Source organism: Lepidochelys kempii, chromosome 9 (assembly GCF_965140265.1).
Source record: "Lepidochelys kempii isolate rLepKem1 chromosome 9, rLepKem1.hap2, whole genome shotgun sequence".
Classification (NCBI taxonomy): domain Eukaryota; kingdom Metazoa; phylum Chordata; order Testudines; family Cheloniidae; genus Lepidochelys; species Lepidochelys kempii.
Genome location: NC_133264.1, coordinates 81,562,716 through 81,585,505, shown reverse-complemented (window position 1 = coordinate 81,585,505; position 22,790 = coordinate 81,562,716). Strand labels below are relative to the sequence as shown.

The window sequence follows — 22,790 nt, the reverse complement described above, 5'->3', positions numbered from 1 at the left end:
TCAGGAGAATGGTGGTTGCACCCTGCTTTGGGATCTGTTGGGATGAAAGACCCATTATCTCCTCCACAAATCAGTTGATGAAGAATTGGAGGGTGTAACCTACCTGTTCAAGAAGACATATAGGCCCCTTTGTGGTTTCTAGGATCTTCATTTTTGTACCTTAATTATTTCTTACATAGCTATCAAAATACAATCATCCCTTGATGATAGCTAACTTTTCTTCATAAGATTTGACACAGTAATTACTTGGATTCATCTTTGCACAATGCGATTTATGATAGGAGAATATCACATCCGTATAGTTGGAGGACTCTTAACTACAGTCATAAAGAACTGCTATTTTGAAGACGCTGTTCTTCTAAGGTGGTATTCACCAACTAAGTCTCTGGTTTAGTTTCCTGATTGTAAAATGTCTTTTTAGCAAACAAAAAGTGCCATTGTGTGTGGCCAAACAGAAAACAGACACCCTTTGTTCTGTAAATAATCTGTCTGAAATTCAAATTACCCAAGCAGTACATCCTGTGGCACTGGAAAGAGGCTGGTGTTTATGATCACTCACAGAGCATCCACTAACATTCAGAGAGGTCAAAGTGAATGGCAGCTGCAAATCCACAAACTGAAGTCAAGGGGATACTCTAGATTTACACTGATGTAGCTGAAAGTAGAATTTGGCCCATCGCTACCCTGAAATCATGTGCAAGACCTGAACACAAATCCAGAAATATCACTCCATGCGTTAGACTCCAAGGCCCTGATATACTCATTGCCCAGGCTGCCAGACGTCAGTGGTGATTAAGTTTGCCTGAAGTGGGGGATATAGTGGTGCAAATTGGATATAGTGGTGTCTGCAACTCCTGCTCCATAAGAGAAACTGAAGTCAGCTGGTACAGTCTGAAACTGGACAGGGGACACTTGTGATTTTTAGAGCCTCGGGGTGGGGAAAAACCTCTTGTTGGGGAGAGGAGCAGGAAATCACCCAGTGAGTACCCCTCCCTTCTGTGCCTGCTGTCAGAGAAGCAGATAGAGCAGCCTATGATTTGCAGAGTCTACAAAAAGAGCAGGAACCAAACTAGCCTTTTGTTTGCTTACATTGAAGGCCAGTCCCAGCAGCTGGTTTCATAAAGAAATTTCAGCCCAAGCAGCAAAACATTCACTGGTTCAGGGACTCTGGGGTCTAATACTGTACACTCACAATGCTCATTTTAAAAAATTTAACAGAATTAGTTTTGTATGATTTACAACAGATAAGGCTAGGGATCAAATTCTTTCTGCCTTTACTTCCTATATAACCCTTTGTGTCATTCTGTCAGTTATACAGAATGCACCCGCCAAATATTTGGAGGAATTTCCAGTTATGAAAGCTATGTATGCATTTCCTCATCCATCCTTTGGAGGAATAAGGAAATGAGCACAAAGCAGGTGGAACTGGCATATAAGAGCAACATGTATCTGCCTCTTGAGAAAGATAACTACATTTGAAGAGGTTTATAAACTGGCCAGCTTTTGGTTACCCATCTAGAGTCTGATTTTTGGAAGTACTAACCACTCCCAGTACCAGCAGAAGTCAATGGGAACTGCAGTGCTCATCGTCTCACAGAAGCAGGCCCTTAGCCATTGACCTACTCGCACCATAATATGATAACTTTCATAACCCAGACACATACTGGGTAATTAATTAATAAGAATCAATTTTTGATATAACAGTAGTAGTTCACTGGGGCATCATTACACAGATTACATTCCTGAATTTGGTTCAAATATAGTTAATGCCAGCTAATATATATGGAAATGGGAGAAAGGCAATGGATGCTATTTTCTGAATGCTTAGGCGACACTGTGCTAAATACCTCTTTATTTTAAGGAAAGTTAAGGGTGCTTGGCACTGCACAAGTCCTAAATATGTAAAAATAGCAGCATTACAGGCCAAAGATTGGGGCCATTGAAATCACTGTCCAAACTCGCATATACTTCATAAATATTCACTAAAAAGCAGTTGCTATATTTGAAGAGTAAGCATCACTTAAAAATTACAAAAGAGCCATCAAAATTATTCACTGGAGTAAGCTAAGGAAGGATATAGTGCAAGCTAATCATTTTACACTCCTCAGTTTTTATAATTAAGTGTATAAGTGCTTACAGCAAAAATTACAGTTTCCTCCTCCACTGAGAAAAGCCAGATGGATTCCTCTGCTGAGAGAAGGCAGATGTCCTTTATCTACCAACACATAGTTTTCTATAAACAGAGGATAAATCCGTGTACTTCTAATGAAAACACTTTAAAGCCCTATCAACCCAAATACTCCAGCACTATTAATAACTAATGCAATATAATATTAACAATAAAAATCATAATAGAAGTTGGAGATGGAAAAGGTATTGTAGTCATCTCTGGCCAATGCAAGATGATTTTCTATGTTAACCTTTCTAGTGTTTTGTCCACTCTACTTTTAAGTGTCTCAAGCAATAAGGCTTCTACTACTTCCTTCCCCCAAAAGTGACTGCATTTCACAGAAGCTGTATGTACTGTACCTAGAGCTAATTTGTAGCAAATCTGTAATAAAACAGTGCAAAATGAACAAGGTTGCAGCACTAGCTGAAAGAATAAATCTGACCAACATATGTGTGACTCTGGATTAATCAAATCAGCAGTGTCTACATTCACGTGTGCTTTTATCAGTATCTTTTTTTTCCACTTTCTATTAAAGCCACCTAATTGTAATTTCTTGGGACAATCCCCACTCCGCACTTGTGAGAACCATTTTTATTTGAAGCTTGTTTACATTCTTGCAGTGTGGGATTGGATGGAAGTTTGGGTTTCCTTGTGATGAAATATCAAAGTTGGGACCTAAATGATTGCCTCGTTGTATATTCCCACAAGATGATGATAGGAAAACTTCAGGTTAATTAAACTAATCATTAAACCTTTGGGAGATCTGACTTTGCTTCTCCCTTCAATTTGGCTATTTTTCCCACTCCTCCCAATATACTTTATCTATTTTATTCTTCTGTTTTGAATTTCACTAAATTGTTTTTTAAATCTCCCCATGAAATACTGTATCCATGTGAAGGATTATTACAAACATTCCATTACCATGCAAATAGATTTGGTTCCTTATAAATATATCTGATCCTCTTTACACCATGAAGAGCCATATCCAATCCTGATGTAATCAGGTGATCATTGCACCTGGTTACATGAGGGCTAAATTTGGTCCATAATCTTTTTGTTTGTAGCATCACAGCTGTCAGCATGGAAATTATTATGATGTCACAAATGGAGGATTATGACTATAGATGGGGAGCCAGGAGCCAGAGCAGATTTGTTCTTTAAAGATTTCTTAAAGAATTCTGATTTTTAATATAGTCGATGGTATGAGGGAATGGAGACCAACAAGTGGTTGCAAGACCAGGCCAATGAGGAAGATAAGCAGATGAGCAGGTTCTGTTTGATCATGATTTATGTAGGGACAGAGTTGCTGAAGTAAAATGGATTGCCTTCGCTGCAGAGTTAAATTATAACTTGAGTGTTGTCCCTAACTTGAGTCTCATCCTCATATAAAAACCCTCAAGTCAAGTGGGGTGGTGCTTCTAATCATAGGCACTGACTTCCTCTCTACCCAAGGGGTTCTCAGTCTCTGCTTTGCCCCAGGCCCTGCCCCCATCCCGCCCCATCTCTTCCTGCCCTTGCTCTGCCCCATCCGCAACCCCACTCCACCCTTCTCCCAAGGCCATACCCCTGCCCTCCTCTTTCCAATCCACCTCTTTCTGCTCCCTCCCCAGAGCATGCCTCGTCCCTGCTCCTCCCCCTCCCTCCCAGCGCCTCCTGCAGGCCGCAGAAGAGCTGATCTGCAGCGGACGGGAGGAGCTGGGAGGGAGGGAGGGGGAGAAGTTGATCAGCAGGGCTGCTGGCGGGGTAGAGGCACTGGGTGGGGGGGAACTGGCTACTTGTGGGTGCTAAGCACCAGCTAATTTTTTCTGTGGATGCTCCAGCCCTGGAGCACCCACAGAGTCTGTGCCTATGATTCTAATTCAAGTTGGCTGGTCCATCATTGGTTGTAGACTACAGCTCCAGTTACCACAACTCATCAGTGGCTAGCACATCACCCCCGCTGTTTCCTGCAGTCCCCATTGGCCAGGAACGGTGAACCACAGCCAGTGGGAGCTGTGGGGCTCCGTGCCTGTGGACGCTCCAGATAAACAAAGTGGCCCAGCGACTTTACCCTGCCAGCGGCTTTACTCTGAGGGGCTGGGTGCCAAAGGTTGCCAACCCCTGCACTAATACAATCACTCTGTGCAGTAATCCAATTACTCTGTGCAGTTTGAGTGTTATTTTGCAGAGTGGCCGCTCTCACTCAAGCTATGCTAATTTGAGAGGAATTAACTCAAACATAGATAACAGGTTAACTCAGGGCATGGCTATACTGGAAACTTCAAAGTGCTGTCACAGGAGTGCTTCTGCAGCAGCGCTTTGAAGTGTTGAGTGTGGTCGCATGCAAGTGCTGGGAGAGAGCACTCCCAGCACTCCTGGTAATCCACCTCCATGAGGGGATTAGCTCCCAGCGCTTGGAGCCTGTTTACACTAGCACTTTAAAGCTCTCTGACTTGCTGCGCTGGGGGGTGTGTGTGTGTGTGTGATTTTTCACACCCCTGAGCCAGCAAGTAAGAGAACTATAAAATGTAAGTGTAGCCACGCCCTCAGTAATGAAGACATAGCCACAGTGGGACCAGTTCCCACAATGAACAACAAGTGATCATGACTCAGCAGAACATGCTTGTTCCAAAATCAAACCAAACAAAATTCCAGCATACATATCACTGCGTCTTCAGTATCTAGGGTCAGATTGTCCACTGTATGGAAAATGGGTCCTATAGCAGACACAAATTTCCATGGAGTTCCCACTAATGGAAGTTCCCAATGGCTTATTTCCAAAGAGTTGGTCCCACATGGAACTTCACAGGGGTTTGTCCTCGTAAACCCCTAAATCCACCCTCATACAACTGCATATATTTCATGAGATCTGTGAAAGCCAAGGTAACCCTCATCATTGGAGGTTTGTAAGAACAGGTTAGACAAACACCTCTTAGAGATGGTGTGACCTAGCGAACAGTTGATGCCAACTGGCAGAGGACACAGGAGATGCATAGGGTTTTACAGTGATCCCTTGGGTCAGACATATGCATAATAGTTCACCAAAGGGTGGCATGTGAAGTCTCTACCAAGAGAGCCAGTAGCCCAGCGGCCATCCTAATCATTATGAAATATGTGTACAGATAATATTTAAGAAGTTATGTATCTCTACTGAAAATGATGTTCTTAAAGTCTTGGAGTTAAGGCAGGTCATCAGCAGGTGACATACTTCAGACATGTTCCTTTCAGGCATGAGGTAACAGATGCTTATCTCCCTGTCCGGTCGTATGTGTATTGTCTGCCTCACAATGGAGGCCTATTTGTATACTGAGCCAGGTGCCAACCAAAAGGTTGCAAAATTTACGTGAGAGAAAAATGTACAGGAAGACACTCAACAGCAGGGGATTGTCTTGTTTATGAATCAAAACAAAGGAGGGGACCTGTATATCTTGGAAGGCAAAGGAACACACTTGTCCTTCACCTGGGAGTCAAGTTGATAGTGTGTTGGTCTCATGAAAGGATGATCACAGTCAAAGCCTTGCTGTAAAATGCTGCAGGGAGTTTGCAGGTCTACAAGACATGAGAATATCTAGTTACTCAAGTTTAGGTTCTAGACAGGGGTTCTCACAACAAATTTTTTGGTGGCCTCAGAGTGTGGCCACCAGCTCTTGCTGGTGACCGCTATGACAATTTTTCCAAAAAACTTAATTAATTTTAGGAAAAACAAATAAATATGCAAATATACCTGTCCAAATCATTGTAATTTATTTATATAGGATGGGTTTTCTTTTTTTTTTTTGCAGATTCAATAATAACAACAATGTACAGTTGTCCCTATTCTTTACTGGACCTAAACAGAATAGAAACACAAATAAGGTGTTTTGCATGTTCTTGTCTTTTTTGTTATTGTTTCTTTTGCTTTTTTGGTTTTTGGTTGTTGTTGTTTTTTTAATAGAATTGCTAGCTAGTAAGTCCCCTTTTGTGAAAAGTGGTATTTGTATGTTTATTAATATCACTTTTCACAGCAACAAACTTGTTAGCTAGCTGGGAGGCAGTGAAAAGTGATATTAACAAACATACAAATATCACTTTTCACAGTAGACTTAGCCCTGGCAAGCTGGGGGACAAATTAAGCCTTGGATGGAGAGGTGGGTAGGGAGGCATTGGGGGCCAGGGGTGATGGGGTGGATGGGTCAGGGGCCGGGGGAGGCAGCAGGGGCCAGAGGCAATGGGGGAGGTGAGCCTGAAGCCCAGTGGCCAGAACCTGCTGCCACATGGCCGAGGCTTGCCACTTGCCACCCCAGGGCTGAAGCCAGAAGCCTGAGCCCCACTGCCCACAGGAATGTGGGGAACTCATACCAGTTGTCTGCTCCTCCAGCATTTGTGGCTCCAGGGGGGGGGGCACGGTCCAACCCCTACTTGCAGACCCAGTGGAGAGGCCAATGCTTTGCCCCCCAATCACTGCCCAGGCAGCTGTGGCCACAAGAAAAGCCTCATTCGAGAACTGCTGTTCTAGAATATGTGTTATGATTTTATTTTATATGTAACTATTTGTTTCCAATATATCTACTTGTTATTATTTGAACCTCTTTGCTTTGTTTAACAAACTTATACCTGATTTCACTATAAACATCTAAGTGTTGTGTGTTAAGTGGAATGGTGATCTGAAGTGGAATTAGTTAGCTGGGTGTATTGTTTCTTTAGAAGCACTGAATCTGTGAATACTGCGAGTATCCAGTAGACTAGGGGCTGGACACTCAAGGGAGACACTGGGAGGGCACAAGAGCTGGAGCATGCCTATTGCTGACCTGTAAAGTAACAGTGGGGCTGACAATGCCTAGAGAGGAGTGCTTGCATTGGCCACGGCAAGCGGAGTTGGGGAGCTGAGCCATGGCAAACACAGACAAAGCCCTGGTCTACACTATGGGGTTAGGTCGAATTTAGTCGTGTTAGGTCGATTTTAAAATTAATGCGTCCACAAAACCAACCCCGTTCTGTCAACCTAAGGGGCTCTTAAAATCAACATCTTTACTTCGCCCCGGCCAGGGGAGTAGTGCTAAAATCGACCTTGCTGGGTCGAATTTGGGGTAGTGCAGACGCAATTCAACAGTATTGGCCTCCGGGAGCTATCCCAGAGTGCTCCAACGTGACGGCTCTGGACAGCACTTTGAACTCCAATGCACTAGCCAGGTACACAGTAAAAGCCCTGGGAAATTTTGAATTTCATTTCCTGTTTGGTCAGCGTGGCGAGCTCAGCAGCACAGGTGACCATGCAGACGCTCCAGAATTGCAAACAAGCTCCAGCATGGACCAAAAGGGAGACACTGGATCTGATTGCTGTATGGGGAGAAGAATCTGTGCAGGCCGAACTCCGATCAAAAAGAAGAAATGCTAATATATATGCCAAAATCGCACAGGGCATGGTGGAGAAAGGCTACAACAAAAGGGACACACAACATTGCCGCGTGAAAGTTAAGGAGGTCAGGCAAGCCTACCAAAAGACAAAGGAGGTAAACGGTCGCTCCGGGTCAGAGCCCCATACATGCTGCTTCTATGATCAGCTGCACGGCATTCTAGTGGGGGACCCTACCACTACCCCACCACTGTCCGGGGACACCTGCAAGGGGGGAGTCTCACGCAACAGGGCAGAGGATTTCGTAGATGAGGAAGAGGAGGAGGAGGAGAATGCGCAGCAGGCAAGCGGTGAATCCATTCTACCTGGCAGCCAAGACCTTTTCATCATCCTGGAGCCAATACCCTCCCAAGGCGGGATCCCCGACCCTGAAGCTGGAGAAGGCAGCTCTGGTGAGTGCACATTTGTAACTACAGTACAGGGTTTAAAAGCAATAGTGTTTAATGTTTGATTTGCCCTGAAGAGTTGGGATGCATTTGCAGCCAGTACAGCTATTGGAAAAGTCTGTTAACGTGTCTGGGGATGGAGCAGGAATCCTCCTGGAACATCTCCATGAAGCTCTCCTGGAGGTACTCTGAAAGCCTTTGCAGAAGGTTTCTGGGGAGGGCTGCCTTATTTCTTCCTCCACGGTAGGACGCTTTACCATGACAAGCCAGTAGCAAGTATTCTGGAATCATTGCAGCACAAAGCATGGCAGCGAATGGTCCTGGGTTTTGGTCACATTCAAGCAACATTTGGTCTTTATCTTTCTGTGTTAGCCTCAGGAGAGAGAGATCATTCACCGTCACCTGGTTGAAATAGGGGAATTTTTGTAAGGGAACAGTAAAAGGACCCCGTTCATGCTGGGTTATTTGCACTTGGCTAAAAGAGATCATCCCGGAGAATAGCCATGCGGTGGGGGAGGGGTGAAGGGATCATCCCAGAGAATAGCCATGAGGTGGGGGGTGAGGGGGGGAGAGGTGTGTGCTGCACATTCACCTGAAAACCACAGAGCCTCCTTTTTTCTGAAACCCAACTAGCATTGCTTGCTATGGGAAAGGATGATGCTGCAGTTTGAAACCATTCCCACATGTTATGACAGCGGAAGAAGCCAACCCCACATACCAAAAGGCTTACCATGGCTGCCTGGAAACCAAATTCTGTTGCCCAGCCATGTGTGATGTGTCACCATACTGGCAGGAGCTCAATATAAAAGGCAAAATGTGCTTTAGGTACAAGGTCGCATGTGCTGTGAATTGCTTGATTCACTGTGAAAGAGTCTCCCTTTTGTTCTCAGAAATGTACCATCTTAAATTTTACTCTCCCTTTTTATCTTCCCCCAGGTGCAAATGTTTCTATGTTCCCCCTATCATCTCCATCTCTGAGGTTATCGCAGATTAGAAGGCCAAAAAAAACGCACTCGCGATGACATGTTTTCAGAGTTCATGCAGTCCTCCTGCACTGATAGAGCACAGCTTAATGCATGGAGGCATTCAGTGGCAGAGGCCAGGAAAGCATTAAGTGAGCATGAAGAGCAGAGGCAGGAGGCGATGCTGAGCCTAATGTGGGAGCAAACGGACATGATGAAGCATCTGTTGGAGCTGCAGGAAAGCCAACAAGAGCACAGACCCCCGCTGCATCCATTGTATAACTGCCTGCCCTCCTCCCCAAGTTCCAAATCCTCCTCACCCAGACACCCAAGAACGCGGGGTGGGGAGGCTCCAGGTACCCAGCCACACCACTCCAGAGGATGGCCCAAGCAACAGAAGGCTGTCATTCAAACAGTTTTGATTTGTAGTGTGGCTACAATAAGCAATGTGGCTTTGTCCTTCCCTCCTCCTGCACCCCACCCCACCCCACCTGGGCTACCTTGTCAGTTATCTCACTTTTTTTTTAATTAATAAAGAAAGAATGCATGGTTTCAAAACAATAGTTACTTTATTTCCTTGCCAGCTGTGGTCGAAGTGAGGAGGGTGGTTGGCTTACAGGGAATTAAAATCAACAAAGGGGGCGGGTTTGCAGCAAGAAGAAAAACACACACAGCTGTCACACCGTAGCCTGGCCAGTCATGAAACTGGTTTTCAAAGCCTCTCTGATGCGCAGCATGCCTACCTGTGCTCTTCTAATTGCCCTGGTGTCTGGCTGCTCAAAATCGGCTGCCCGGCGATTTGCCTCAACCTCCCACCCTGCCATAAACATCTCCTCCTTACTCTCACAGATATTATGGAGCACATAGCAAGCAACAATAACAATGGGAATGTTGGTTGCGCTGAGGTCTAACCTAGTCAGCTAACAGCGCCAGCAAGCTTTTAAACGTCCAAAGGCACATTCTACCACCATTCTGCACTTGCTCAGCCTATAGTTGAACTGCTCCTTACTACTGTCTAGGCTGCTTGTGTACTGCTTCATGAGCCATGGGAGCAAGGGGTAGGCTGAATCCCCAAGGATAACTATTGCCATTTCAACATCCCCAATGGTAATTTTCTGGTCTGGGAAATAAGTCCCTTCTCGCAATTGCTTGAACAGCTCTGAGTTCCTAAAGATGCGAGCGTCATGCACCTTTCCCGGCCATCCCACGTTGATGTCGGTGAAACGTCCCTTGTGATCCACCAGTGCTTGCAGCACCATTGAGAAGTACCCCTTGCAGTTTACATACTGGTTGACAAGGTGGTCCGGTGCCAAGATAGGGATATGTGTTCCATCTATTGTCCCACCACAGTTAGGGAACCCCATTGCAGCAAAGCCATCCAGTATGACCTGCACATTTCCCAGAGTCACTACCCTTTATAGCAGAACGTCAGTGTTTGCATTGGCTACTTGGATCACAGCAGTCCCCACAGTAGACTTGTCCACTCCAAACTGATTCCCGACTGACCGGTAGCAGTCAGGCGTTGCAAGCTTCCATAGAGCTATCGCCACTTGCTTCTCAACTGTCAGGGCAGCTCTCATCTTGGTATTCCTGCGCTTCAGGGTGGGGGGCAAGCAACTCACAAAGTTCAAGGAAAGTGGCCTTACACATGGGAAAGTTTCACAGCCACTGTGAATCATCTCATACCTGCAACACTATGTGGTCCCACCAGTCTGTGCTTGTTTGCTGGGCCCAGAATTGGCGTTCCACTGTATCAACCAGCCCCACTGCTGTCATGATGTCTCAATTGCCACAGCCCGTGCTTTCAGGAATGTCTGTGTCCATGTCCTCATCACAAACGTCCTCCTGCTGGCGTCTCTTAGCCCGGTTCTGCACATACTCCAGGATAATGCGCGAGGTGTTTACAATGCTCACAACAGCAGCAGTGAGCTGTGCGGGCTCCGTGCTTGCCGTGGTATGGAGTATGCACGGGTAATCCAGGAAAAAAGGCGCGAAACGATTGTCTGCCATTGCTTTTGTGGAGGGAGTGAGGGAGGGAGGGGAGACTGACGACACGTACCCCAAACCACCCTCAGCAATGTTTTTGCCCCATCAGGCATTGGGAGCTTAACCCAGAATTCCAATGGGCAGCGGAGACTGTGGTAACTGTGGGATAGCTACCCACAGTACACTGCTCTGTAAGTTGATGCTAGCCACGGTATTGCTGACTTAATGCGCTTAGTCGGACAATCAACTGTATAAAATCGATTTCTAAAAATCGACTTCTATAAAATCAACCTAATTTCGTAGTGTAGATATACCCAAAGTTTCCTCATTCTAGGGCATGTGGTAGCAGACTAGGTATACTTGGTTCAGCCTCAGTTCAGAGGACTGGACTAGATGACCTCTTACAATCCCTTCTAGCCCTACATTTCTATAATTCTATGTTTCTATAGATACCCTGTGCCTCTGCAGTGTCTACAGGTCCCTCCTGCTCATGAGGCAGTATGGTTCCTGGAGCTGTGCTGCCATGGATCATTACTGGCCTCTGTTCCTAAGGCCCTTTCACAGAGGGTTCAGAGCACTTCACTACTATGGTGATGGGGCAGGGGCTATATAAGTACCTAGACAGAACATGAATTGTTGTAGGATGATCTTAAGATGGGATGCTCTGTGCGGTTTGGGGTGCAGTGGGATGATGCAATGGAAAATGGCTGTTCCTTCAGCCACTCCACCACCCCAGATACTGATCCATGCAGAACATCCACAAATGGGGTTGGGGGTAATAGGGGCAAGCTGAAACCTTAAATCAACTCATTTATTTATATAGTGAGATATCTAAACATGTGCCTTGCAACTGGTAAGTCTGCTGAACAATAAATCAGAAATATACCAAAATCAGAACTTTCTATGTGAACTGCCCTTCTCTATCTCCTTGAATGTTGGTATTTCAGATAAAATGAAACCCAGATCTTCCTCAGGTACTGATTTTGTAGAGCCGAAACCTGATAGAAGTGGTTTTGTAAAACCAGCTTTCTCATTCAATCCCTACAAAAAGTACTCCCCAAGAGCTTACAGTCTAAAGAAAATAAGTTTGGTACAGTTTGGCGAACAAAAGATTGTTGCTAGCATACATTGTGGAACAGGTGGATTTGCAGAAATGTTCTGAAGATAGAGAGAAGAGTCTTAGTTCACATTAATTATATGTTATATACTATGGATCCATCTCTGTGTTATGTGAGAATCTCTGATAAATTCTTGATTGTAACCACATGACTAAAGCTGCTCAAAACTCAGGATTTCCATCCCATGGGAATTCTGACACTTTGACAAAGTTTTTGTTTAATTTTCAGCTGCCCTTTAGTGAGGGGAATCCCACACCATGAAGCAGGGAACCTAGAAACCCTGAGAGCCCCATCTCAAACTGGGACACTCATATTTCCAGGATTCCAACTCTGTGGTAGGGAACCTGAAAGCCTTGGGGTCCTTGGCTGAAGAGCAGGCTGCATGATCAGGCTGTCATAGAGACACGGACCTTGGAAGCTCTGGGATCCCTGGCATGAGGGCAGCCCACTTGGTAGGTCTACCCTGGAGCTGTGGACCCTGAAAGCCTGAGTTCCCTAGAAGCTTGCCAGGTGAGCTGGCAGAAAACCAGGCAGGGTTCTGTCAAAATCCAGTCTGTGGCTTGGCAAAAGTTTGTTGAAACCAATATATTTCTGTGAGACATTTCGGTTTCAACCAAGTGGCAGAGTCAGATAAAAAAACATTTTGTTGGAATATTCCCAACAACCTCCATTCATAACCCTATCCTGCCAGGGAGGTAAGCAGTATTATCCCCATTTTAACAGATGGGGAACCAAGGCACAGAGAGATTAAGTGAACTATTGAAGGTCACACAAGAAGCTTGTGACAGCGCTGGGAATTGAACCTAGATCTCCTGGTTGTCTGTGCCTTAACTAAAAGGCTATCCTTCATCTCTGTAGCAAGATTTTTTCCTAGATCTCGTCTTTTTTCCTAAAAGTCATCTAAACCTACTGCAGCAGCGTGGTAATACTGGTGGTAGTTAAAGCATTAGTCTCTTTGACTTGGTTTACATTCACAAATTTAGTACCAGTTTCTCAGTGCTAGTGCAGGCAGGAGTCAGGCATTTTCAGCATTGCCTCCTGAAACCCTGCTGAAATGGGCACAAAATTGGCTGGTATCAACACAGACTTCTAGGATTTGCTCTGTCATAAAATTAAGAACAAGAGCCGTTTGAAAATTATTGAATTTTCAAAAATTTCCATGAACATTTTTTTAAATGTTCCTGTTTATGACCAACTTTTAGTATAGCTGAAAGATGTCAAAAATTGAAATTTCAGCAAAAGTAATTTACAAAATATGTTCTGCATTTTTTCAGCCAGCTTTATTAAGAGCCTATTTTTTCTTCTCTTTCATCTAGTATTTTGAGTACAGCTAGGTAAAAGTGGCATATGCCAATCAATCACCTTTTTCCCAACCTTAAAAAGCAAAAGGACCCATACATTTTCACAGTATTTGTGGAATTTTTACATAGATTGTTTAAGTATATCAGATGATGGTCTAAGAATCAAGGAGGCAGGATTAGAGACAACCTTAAAAGTTAAATCAAGCCAGTGCTAGGCACCTGCAGAATATCCTAGAACAGCAGACTCAACCTTTTACTTTCTGAGCGCTCCCTGCCCCCACATGCTATAAAAACTCCATGGCCCACCTGTGCCACCTCTGTTTTTATGCATATCCAGTAGATTAAAAGGTGTATTAAATTAATAGTCATACAGTTAAACACACGTACATATAGAATCTAAAAAAGAAAAGGATAATACAGGTACAAAAATAAAAAAGTGAACATTATTTTTGGTTTACTTACTCAGTCTGAACCTTGTTTCTGGTGCTGATCAATAGTTCTGTCAAGACGTGAGGGGTATCTTCGACAAGCGTGTGTCATGGTCCATGTTCATCCTGGCTGGGCACTTTGTTCTCATTGACTTCATGGCTGACCTACACAGCCACAGCCCCTCCACCAGCTAGCTAGCCATCCAGGCGACCTGCACAGCAACACAGCCCCTCCACCCGTGCGGTGGGGCTTGGCTTCAGCTCCTTCGGCCCTGCATGGCAGAGCTCAGGCTTGGGCTTTCTGCCTTAGGTCCCAGCAAATCAAACGCCGGCCCAGCTTGGCAGACCCCCTGAAACTGGCTCATGGCCCCGCAAGGGGCTGTGGACCTGTTGAGAACCACTGCCCTAGAACACTGTCTGCACACACAGATGTGAAGACACAATCCCTGTACCAAACAGCTTAACTCTGAGACTTCAACCTGCAAAAATGCCAGGTGCTTAGTTGTCATGAGTTTAACTTTAAGCTTTACAAACAGTCCCATTGAATGGACTGGGGATTAAGAAGACAAGCAACATATGAAGGAAGGAGAGGGATACACCCCAAATATGTATAATTTTTATTTACATTTGGCCAGACTCATACAAGCTGAACAGTGACATCCAACTGCTTCTCAGTCTATGCACTATTAATTGACCGGTTACTGACTCCCCCCATTGGAAGCAGGACTTAAAGTGGGGGTAGCTTTCACACTGTTATGCAGACTATATAGGCCCCTGTTTTGATGTGTGCAGCGGCTTTATATGGTCTCAGGCCAATCTTCTTTCTTCCATTCATTATAAGAAAAGGGCACACTTTTGGGAGTGGCAGCAGTGTAATGACATTCTCTTACTTCCCTGAGGAGGGGAGACTAGACAGAGTGGTATCTGCATGGGCACTGGGCAGCAAACCACCCGGGTATCACTGCAGTGCGTATGTCCCTCTCCCCTCTGGGGGCCAAGTGCCAGGAGAGAGGAAGACAGGAAGCGGCAGAGGAGTTCCCCCAGAGAGAGAGGCGCCAGGCTGAGCCCTCTCTCCTCCTAATCTAGACAGGGGCTGAGAGGAAAGCCCGCGCTGCCCAACCCCTCTCATCGCTGAGCCGTGGGGGAAGCCGAGCCCGAGCTGCGGGCCCCGCCCGTCAGGCTGTTCCGCGCCAGGTGCTGCGGCCGTTCCGCCGGGTGTGTCTGAGCGGAGCGGCGCGCCGCAGGGGGGAGGGGCGCGGCGCCCAAGTTTGAGCGCGCGGTTGCCGAGGGGGCTGGTGCGCGCGGCGCCGGGCAGGCGTTGGTGCCCGTCACACCCCCCCCCCCCCCCAACCGGCCAGGGACCTCGGCGGGGCGCGTGCTGGGGGAGCCCAGGGTGCCGCGCGCGCGCCCGCCCGGGGCTGGGGAGCGGGCACTGGGGAAGCGAAGGCTGCCGGCATGGCGCTGGCGAGCGGGCGGCGGCGCCAGCAGCACGGTGCCGGGCGGGGCGTCGCTGCTGGGCGGGTGCAGACACCTGAGCGGCTGCGCTGCCTCCTCCTCCCCACCTCCCCCCACGCGGGTTTCGGCTTTCTCCCCCGCCCGGAAACTCGCCGGCCGAGCCGCGCTCGCCGCCGCCGCAACAGGCCGGGCCGGGACCGGGCGCCGCCAGGTGAGTCCCAGCCGGGCAGCGACTGCGCCCCCGGGGGGGGCTGGTTGGAAGGAGGGTCCCAGGGGCTCCCCGTCTGGTGCCCGGCCCCGGGCAGGGAGGTGGCCCCCATGGGGGAGCTGGTTGTAGGGGCGGGGGAGGAGAGGCACAGGGCAGCTCCAGTTCTGTACCGGGCTGCTAAAGGCGACTGGGCTGGGTAAAATATTTTACAGATTTCCCCCACCGGCGGTAATTGACACACATCGTTGTAGTGTTTTTAAAATAGTCCCTTGCGAGTGTATGGGGCTGCATAAATAAAGCCTCATCGCAATTGACAGGCTCGGCTTCGCTCACTGTTCTGATGACAAGGACAGTCCCACTCCGGCAGTCCCCTGTCACTCTCGGGTCTCCTTTATATACTTTTTAAAATTGTTTTTATTACTCTTCATCGTGTACCTTTGTAAACCTTGCAGAGGAATGGCCGTGTGGGATTTAATTCATATTGTAATAGCAAATAATAATTGAAAATATTTGTAGTTGCTAGTAGCTTTGGCAATACCCTCACGTTGTTTCTAGTATAAATGGTTCCCGTTTTTATTGTAATTTTTCTAATTACAACTTTTAATTCTACATTTTTGTTCTTCTATAATGCAAGTTTATTCTTTAGGATTATATGATATAAAGGCTGACCGAGTTTCTGGGTTGGTGTCAAATTTTCCTTCAGTTTCCTTTGATCTGCCAATGGGATTGCCTTTGTCAATTTATTTTGCTTCTCTAGGCAGCATTCTAGTGCTTTTTCACATGTCATCACTTGTGTGTATAACTTCATTCCCAAGTATTCACTAAAGGCCAGGTTGAAAGCACCTAGATGCTTTTGAAAATCCCACTGGTCACCTAAATACCTTTAAAAAATCTGGCCTAAGGGTACTATGCTATCTTCTATGAAATCTTTTGCAAAGGCAAATTTCTACTATAATTTTTACTAAACATAGATATGCAACCAAGATTGACAACCACAAGAATTAAAAAATGTGTTATGCATTCTAAAGTTATGAAATTAAATAAATATATTTTAGGTTCTTCTTGCCTTTTTGTTTAGGTTCTTCTGAGCCTTTAGGGTGCACTAGCTACATGCATATACTGTTACCTTTCCCAAAGAATCCTTCCACGTAATACATTCCTATAATATTCAATACCATTTTGGACATGATTTCCCTCCACACCCCCCCCCACACTTTAATTGAAAATATATTACAGATCCTTATTTTTGTGTAAGTAATCCTCCACCCTGCAAACACTGAAACACATACTTTACTCTTCTATTACTTCACTTGTTGCATGCATCTTTTCTTCTACTGAATTGTTTATATTTCTAATTGCGTTTTAATTTTATATCCTCTTATATGCGATATTGTGTCATTTCAGTGATCTTCATTTTGACAAGTTTACTGTTTTGTGCTGCCAAAATCAAAGAGGTTTTTTTAAATGAATTATTCTGTCACTCCTTTGCATTATTTGGGAGGGGAGCACAGCGCTTATCTCACCTAGTTTGCCTTTTAGTGAAAGTACAGTGCCGTGTCTCCTGTGTTCTTACAGTGGGAAAGCTAATGCATGTTAGTTATTCTGTGGTAAAAACACATTTTCTTAGCATTGAGGAGACAGACTATAATACTGACTCAGATGTTAAATGAAGATGTTGTTCATAGTTTGACAACTCTGATAGCGATTATGGGAGTAACACTGCTCTTTGCCATTGGAGGTAATTGCCCCTGAATATCCGCAATTTGTGTGGGTGGCATGGAAGATTAGTTAAAGCATTTTAAACTAAAAAAATTAAGAGCCCCCCCCCCAATTTCCCTTATTCCCTTCTTTTTACTTACTAAGGAAGAATCTACATGGACACACTAAAGGTGTGAAGTTAATGCACATAATTATAGCACATTAAACCTCTGTGGGGACGCTCTTTACTTCCAAACAAGTGTCCTTAGTTTTGACAATGGCAGTCAGAGCAATCATGGAAGATGTCAGGAGTCCTTCCCCAAAACATTATTAATCATCAGGTCTTCGACCTGGCTTGAATGTTTCAAAAGTTTTGTATAGTTCAGGTGCAACTCACATTTCATTTTTTAAGTCCAAAGTGCTCCATTGCTTCCCTCCTTTTCATCTTAACTTTCCTGAGGGTTGCCCTGTGTTGAAAAGCCTTTATAATGTTTCATGGATATTTAAATTTTATAAGACCAAAATTGATATGTGGTTTAAGATTCAAATTTAAGGTGATCTTACTCCTTCTCTCTGCCCTGTGCTGGTCAGGACATCTTTTGTGATGAGGAGATTGAAGGCCTGACAGTGGCATGGTAGATCCTGCTGTGCCCATACAGAGTGTTGATCACTTACAGTTAGGCTCCCTCTATAAGCAATGACTATGAAATGGTGGCACTCTTGTCCCATTAGAGTTAACCAGTTGGCCCACATTTTTCATCTTTTAAATTGTAAAGAGTCCTTTTTATCTCATCCTCTACCCAGCTCGCTTACCAAACGTGATGTAAACCTTCTCTTACTGTGTGCTCTCAGGAAAATTTAACGTACAAACCCAGCATTGTCTCTTACGCCTTTCTTACATTATGATGGTAATATTAATGAGTCCATGACTGTCATGTTCACAAAGGAGTGAGGACTCGGTCTGATAGGCTACAGGAAAAATATGTTCAGCTCACTTAAAACATTGTGATGTTGTGTCTCAGCACAGATGCAGAGTGCTGGGCTGATCACCTGGCCCAGAAATAGGGTGTGGCAGTTTCTAGACATGTTCTGCATTTGTTTCTGCAGCTATATAGGATATTTTCATTGTAGGCAACCCACCTGGCAGGTCATTCCCTGTTTACTCATCTGATAGCTGAGCTAATCGGAGCTCAAGGGGGGGAATGTTATATCTCCTTAAAACAGCCACCTCACATCAGTGGCTGATCAGTGCCAGAGCATGCGTATGTCTGCTGTAAGGGATGGATATGCTGACAATATGGAGAAATGTCTTGGAAAGAAGGAGGCTGACATTCTTAGCAAGATCTGAACTAGCCAGGCATGTACACTCCATAGTATGGCCATGTTAGAGAGACTTAAGGCTAGATTCACAAAGATACTTAGGCATCTAAACTTCAGACTTAAGTGCCTCAGTTTTAGGCTCCACTATGATTCACAAAACTCCTGACGAACTCTGTAGGTGCCTAAATTCACACAGCACTTACATTTTCCAAGTTGAAGTTCCCATGCTGCCTTAGTTTCTGTCTCTCTGAGCATGTGCACTGCTGCCTTACTCTAGGCTTATCTCCTGCATACACTCCAGACCCATTCACAAACCAGGGGAGATAAGACAGGTGGGTGAATGCATATGTGTAGTGCCTGATCTAGTAGGCATGCTCTAGTAAGCTTGCCTACTGGATAAGGTCCCATTCAAAATCTGGCTGGAGGAGGAGGTGGGTGCGCTATCCTCACCCACCATATAACTTTTAGTGCAGTGGTTAGAGCACTGGCTTGGGATGCGGACGACTGGGGTTCAATTTCCCCCTCAGGCAGAAAGGGAGAGAGGATTTGAAGAAGGGGAGTCCCACATCACAGGTGAGTGTGCTTAACACTGAGCTAAAAGTTATAAGGAAGGCAGTGACATCACCACCACCTGCTGCTGCTGTTTTGTGTGGAGTTAGGTACCTGTCTAGTTCTTTCTCAAAGAAACAACTTAGTTTAGGTGCCTAAACTGCCTGACTCCAGTAGAAGGATTCCCGGTTGTGAAGTGCTAGCAGAGAGAGGTGCATCCTTGCAGTCTCAATTTAGGCTCTGAACTCGGAGCAGGGTGGGGTTTAGGACACATCCCTCATGGGCATCTCACATTGGTTAGGTTTGGCAGTTCCCTGCTTAGTGAGCTGGCTTTGTGGCTTATAGTCTCAGGCACCTATCTCCCCATTTGTTATATAGGGAGCCTAGGAATCTAACTGAGATGGAGCACACTGTTGTTCGTGATTTTCTTTTTTTTTCTAGGCACCTAAAAGTTGGGCATTGCAATACTCGGCATCACAATGCCTAGTTCCTTCTGAATCCAGCCTTTACGCCTTTTCCTCACTGCTAACAAAGGTGTTTTTGTTTTTTTTGTTTTTTTAAAATCTGAGTAGATAAGATGTATGAACTGTCCTGAGGTTTTAAAAGGGGGGGGGGGGGTTGGGAAGAAAAAGAAAGACAAGGCACTTCAGTTTCCTCACTGATAAAAAGGCCTGAGAAAATATCTCTGAAATAAGATCATAGGGCAATGCGTGTACGTGGCAAAGTACAGAAGTTCACATTTTGCTTTGAAAACTTGTTTTTAATATGTGTAACTGTGACAATGGGGTGGGGAGACTGTAATACGGAACAAGGTGGATTTTCTGCTTAATACCTTGTATATAAAAGGTATTCATATGTATTCAAAACTGTTCACAATGATGTCTGATATTTTCAGTGTTTTGTATGCATTAAATGTTTGTTTCATATAGAAACCATATGACCTAAACTACAATGGAAAGAGACTAGTAAAGAAATAACACCTTCATTCAGGGTTTTACCTACAATAACACTGAATTTTAACTCCGTAGAGTGCTTTTCTAAATCACAAAAATATCTTCATGTGTCCAAGTTTAAAATAGAGATTTCACAATGATAGTAAAATGTGATGGGAGTGCCCCCATATGTCAAAGTTTGCTACCCCTGGACCAGAGGCTGGAGAAAGGCAAAACAGCAAATGTTAACAGGGCAGCAAAACAGAATACCTAGGTGTCAGTAACTACTACCAGCTGCAGATTATGCCAGGAGCACCACACCTGCATTTGGGACCTGCAGGGGAGACAGCCACCAGTCAGCAAGTGTGTTCCTTAGGACTCAAGTGGGAGGGATGTTTAGGCAGCAATGCTGGGCACCTCACACAAGGGGCTAGGCTTCTCCGATGCGGAGAGCTCTGCTCAGCCTGTTTGATTGGTGACACCAAGGCTTCTGCAGGCAACTGGGATTTGTTAATTTTAGGGTTAGAACTTCTCTGACTTTCGAAAGCTACAACAAAAAACGAGTGCCCTTAAATACCAATTGAAAGGGCATCCTCTGGGTACGTACAGGTAGATTAGCCTCAAAATGTAGGTATTATGAACCCCACAATACAGCTCTACAACTGATCTTACTAGAGGTGAGTAAGTGACATTTAAAAGTCAATGAGAAGTTTTGGGGGTTATTCGTGACTATATGGTCCCAGGGAACATTGCAGTATTGGGCGGGTGTTAGCTGTGAGAGAGAATAAGAAAGCCTGTAGAAATGAACTGTAAACAAAAAGGAAACTGATCAATCTACTGAACAGTCCAACCTAGGTGAAATACAAAGAGTAAGTCTTCCTTTTCATTAGGTGTTGTTATTAACAGAAATAATGCATTGTGGTTTATAGGTGTCAGGATACCTAGGTTCTATTTTTTGACTGTTATTTTCTCATTATGTGACTTCGGGCAAGCTTCTCATCCTTTCTGTACCTTAATTCCCCCCTCTATAAAACAGGAGTAATGTGTTCATCCACCTTTTTAAAGTGCTTTGAGATCTATGGACATAAAGCACTAATAATTTCAGAATTACCCTTTTTTTTTTCCTTAAAGAATTGAGTTTTAACTTGACAGTAATCTCAAAGTGCAATTTAACTGGAATAGTGTTCTTTATGCAGAACACTTGAGAGTTGAATAATACAGTGATAGGTGAATAATAGAGGGAATAGAGAAATGTGATCTATTGACAAACAAGGAAAAATAAATGGTTTCAGATAATAGTTGGGGAAAAAATGGAGCTGATGAGAAAAGACACTTATTGCTGTAATAAGATACTGTTTCAGTTTTGCGTCATGCCTCGTAATCTGAAATAGTCAGTCTTGCTCATTTTGTGAGCTGCTGAAAGTAGGGATGGCCTAATTAGCTATCTGAGGGTCCAAAAGTTTGTTTTTATTGAGCGTTGCATATGGACCACAGCTTCCAGGGATGAGGCATAAAATCAAGACACGTCCATTTTAGCTGAACTTTTTTCTAGTTTTCGATTATGATTGAGAGGAAAAGTAGATAAAGTAAAATCCTTCTTTTAGAGCACGATAAACCTGAATTGTTCTTTGCAATACGGGTGAAGGTGAAGTCCCTGCCTCAAAGAGCTAAATCATCCAGAGCCACATTTCTACAAAGACAACTGCATGGGCCTGTGCAGAGCCAATTGAAACTCAATACAATTAATAGAGAAATGCTCCTTTACCTCAAAGGGGGGTTAAATTCATTTATATAGGACATAATCCAATGCTATGGTTATAAGTGCAATAGAAGAGCCTATAAATAAAACAGAAGATGACAACATCATGGGCAGGATAGGACAAGGGAGAGGACAACACGATTATGTGGCGAATTGGGAGGTGTCAGAGTTAAGAAGACTTTTTTCAACTATTTATATCAAGGGTGTCTTTCTGGAAAAGTTAGCATAAGATGTCTAGAAGGAACATTTGAGGGCTGCTGTTTAGCTGGAATAATCCAGCCTTACTTTGTTTGATCTGGCTGTGCAATTCTTTTTGGTCTTTATTTTTCTCTCTTTAAAATGGCAGTGAAGTATTTGACTTTGCTTATTTTGCAGTGGGACAAACAAAGTAGAAATGTAAAGTGAGATCTTCAACCTCTTTCTGGTCCCTTTATGCCAGGTGAAAGGGTCAGAGCTGCATAAAGCCCTATATCCAACTGTGGAAGACCACGAAAAGTCTGTCCTGGCTTCTGAAGATTCCTTTGACAGCACTAGTGTAGTGGGTGTCCTGGGACAGGGCTACACATGCAGTGCTGTGGAGATTCTAGGTAGCATAGGGAGACTGCCATAAGTTTGACAACACCCCAGGTTTGTCTAAGTTACACTGGTGACATCAGCTGTCCCCAGAGAAGCCATAGTTGGAAGGGCACAATGTAGCTTAAATTTATCATAGACACCCTCTGCCCCCTGGACTCCTAATTATGTGCTATACCTTTAAAGGTACATCTGCTCTTTGAGTTGGAGGTGTGACTTCCAGCTTAAGTAGACATTTCTGTGCTAGCTCCAATTGAGCTAGTGCCTTAAAAATAGCACGTAGTTGTGACAGTGTGAGCAGCTAGACACTATGAGCACAATCCCATCCACGCATCCATGGTGACCCACTATTTTTAGCACACTAGCTTGATCAGAATAGCACGGGTATGTCTTCTTGAGTTGGAAATGACACCTCCAGCTCAAAGTGTAGACATACCCTAAGATGCAGCACCAGTAACCTAGTGGTAGAAAAAGAAGTGGGTAAACTAACCTAAATTCCATATTCCCCAAATGAGAAGAGGGTAAACTCAGTTTAGCCGTGTGTACCCTTGACTACACTGTTGCACAGAACCTC

General features: G+C 44.7%; 1 protein-coding gene across 5 annotated transcripts in view; it reads left to right on the top strand.

Annotated features, from left to right (window-relative positions):
• Positions 1–14,893: 14,893 nt before the first annotated feature.
• The window catches only part of LOC140917716 (ligand of Numb protein X 2-like), a 45,530-nt gene continuing 37,633 nt past the window's right edge, over positions 14,894–22,790 (top strand). For 3 of the 5 annotated variants that reach the window (XM_073361081.1, XM_073361083.1, XM_073361080.1), the window contains exon 1: positions 15,023–15,388. The gene's annotated coding sequence lies outside the window, so the exon portion shown is untranslated. Of the gene's footprint in view, positions 14,938–15,022; positions 15,389–22,790 lie in introns of those variants that run through there. The other 2 variants (XM_073361082.1, XM_073361079.1) reach the window with 2 other exon arrangements.